A 3,218-nucleotide genomic window follows, 5' to 3' on the forward strand; every position below is an offset into this window, starting at 1 on the left:
TAAGCATGATATTACACAGTAAATCATCGAAAAAAGGAGAAATATTAATTTCTGGCAGCGATCTCCCTTTAACATTCATTTTCATGCACTAAGTGATTATTTAGCAAGACAACAACAAATTCAAGGTGCAATCACTAATATATTCAACTCACATTTCCAACAACAAAAATATTTAGCTAAGTAATTATTTGAGCATGACAGTAACAAATTCAAGCTTCATTGATGATAATCAGTACAAAATTCATCTTAGTGATGATTTTAAGCAACAAAGAAACTAGCTCAACAAATTATTCAAGGTTCGGTGGTAATAAATACTAACAAATTCACGACAATGATGATTTTCAGCAAAAATAAAAACTAGTTCAGTTATATTTTCAGCAACAAATTCAAATCAAAGTGCAGTGATGAATTAGGGCAACAAAAATGAAAAAAAAAAGGACCAGAGGAATTTAGTGAAAATCACCAAATCGGGGACCAGCTTCTGGTTGGGCGAAGGAATCTGAGGGCGGGGAGGAAGCTGACGGCGAGATTCAAAGTACGAAGACGACAATGATGACCAACCTCGGGACCGGCTACTTCTGCCGCCGGAAACGACAAGCGCGAGAAGGCGCATGACTAAGTGCGAGACGGTGAGGAGCCATGGAGCGACGACGACGGCGACCAGTCCCGGGTCTGGGTGCTTCTGCCGCCGGAGACGACGAGCTCAGGGAAGGCGTGCGAATGCAACTGAGTGCGAGATGGTGACGACTGGCGACACGGAGAGCGACGGAAACCTTGAGTGCGAGACCCGAGACGAGAGAGGGAGAAAGCTTGAGATCGCGATAGTGAGCAGAGAGATGAGACGAAGGAGACGAAGGAGATGCTGATTGCTGGGGCTAGGGCTTTTTTGGGGTTAGATTGAGAAATTGGTGAGCCATTGAGATTAGGTTTGCCTTGGCTTGGGCTTGGACTTGGGCTACCAAGGGTTTAGAGTTTTTTTTTAAGGACTTAATTGTATTACCCAAAAAAAAGGACTTAATTGTAATTTTATATTTTTATATATTTAAATGTCTGCGAAATAAAAGTTAAGGATATATTTGTCATTTTGATAAAAAATTTAAATATGATTTGGTTCAGATTATGTAAACCAATCGGATCAAATCGGATCTGATAATTATAATCAACCGATTTTATTTTGGTTTATTTAAAATATTTTATTAACCGATTTAATATTTCGTCTAATAACAATGTGCCACATGTAACGTCTTTAAAAAAAGACATTTTGAATAACTTTATCAGAGTGACCACCTTATTATAATGTTATACAATTTGATGAGAAAGTTGGCTGGTTCTAAAATTCGAATTTATCCAAATTTTATTTCATAAAAGATAGATATAGTTGGTTAGCAAGAAAAAAAAAATTATGGTTGGACAGTTTTAAATAATTGACTTTGAATTTGGTTATGACGATTGAATATTTTTGAAAAGATTATGATTTTGTTTGGTAAAATTTTTTAGAGATATTTTTTATTTTATATTTGATAAATCAAAAAGACTATTTATTTATGTTTATACTATTAAAGGATAGAAATATTTTTTAAAACACCTAAGTGAAAGTTTGAGAAGTGTTACATTTTGTTATCTGATTTTATTAAATAGAATATTCTTTTCCAGATTCCAGATTGCCTTATGGGTGAAGGAATTAGTTGGAAGTGGCCAACAACTTTTTTTAATATTTATTCTTCTATAAATGGTTACTTTGTAAATGGACTATTTATTTATGTTTATACTATTAAAGGATAGAAATATTTTTTAAAACACCTAAGTGAAAGTTTGAGAAGTGTTACATTTTGTTATCTGATTTTATTAAATAGAATATTCTTTTTTATATACCAGATTGCCTTATGGGTGAAGGAATTAGTTGGAAGTGGCCAACAACTTTTTTTAATATTTATTCTTCTATAAATGGTTATTTGTGGCTTTGTAAATGTATTTTCGGTTGGAGGAGTAGACTAATTGGTTTTGGTTATGGCGGACCTAAGTTCTTGAAAAGTATAAAATTCTCACTTGGCTATGTATTCATGATGCAATTCTTACAGCTGTTTTTCGTTTTCATAGAAGTTTGAGAAGCTCCGATTTGTACTCTTGGTGTAATACTGAACCTGAAACGATTTTTCATTGTCTTCGTAAGTGTCCCAAGGCCAAAGAAATCTGGCATAGTTTGAATTTGGCATTTAACAGTCAGATTGCTGGTTGTACAAGGACATGATTTCTAATGACTCCCTCTTTTGGCGACTATTTGGTAAATTTGGAGGGATTGTAACAATGATGTTTTTAATCCAGCTAATTCATAGAGAATGGGTAAGGTTATAGCTCTTATACATGTTTTTCAAATTGAACTTCATAAATTTTTATCTATGCATTATGTGTTTACTCTTTATTTGTTGTTTTTTTGTCTCCACCTACTCAATTTTCGGTTAAAATAAACTATGATGTTAGTAAATTTGGTGAATCTGCTGGTTTTGGATGTGTGTTACGTGACTAATGGCTCTTGATTGCATGGTTGTGCTGGTTCTTTATCACTTTCTACTATTCTTCGAAGCGAACTTTTTGCAATCTAAAGAGGGCTAATTCTAGCATAGAAAGTTGGGTTCAGAGAGGTCACTTGCGATACAGATTATTTGGATATTTTTATCATTGTTAATTGTTAGAAACAAGAGACTAACTGGAGAAGGAATTTGTGTATTATTGAGTGTGATTAAAAGTACAATGTACAAATGGTATATATAGATGCTAGAAGAATCAAAGTAATAAAAGTATAGAATCCTACAATTAATATACAGATATGCTATATAAATATAAATGATACTAACTGATCTAAATTGACTCTAATAATTCTCTAATGATTATCTAACATTAATGATAGGAACAACCATATGTAAAATTCTGACAATGATTTAGTGACTAAAATAAAAAAAATTTTAAGCCAGAATTAGAGAGCAGAGGTGAATCTAATTTAAAAAGATGCCAACCAAATTGTTGATGCCTTGATTAAATATGCAACATCCAATTGGATACAATAACTAAAATGGAATGAGCCTTGAAAAATATTAATAGTGTTGTTACAACTGAACTACATTCCTAATATTTAGTGTGTTTTTTTTTTCTTATTCTTTGACATCAAAAAACAAAAAAGATGAATTTTTTAAAGGTAGTTTACATTTATTAAATTAAAAAGT

Source organism: Arachis ipaensis, chromosome B08, assembly GCF_000816755.2.
Source record: "Arachis ipaensis cultivar K30076 chromosome B08, Araip1.1, whole genome shotgun sequence".
NCBI classification, from domain to species: domain Eukaryota; kingdom Viridiplantae; phylum Streptophyta; class Magnoliopsida; order Fabales; family Fabaceae; genus Arachis; species Arachis ipaensis.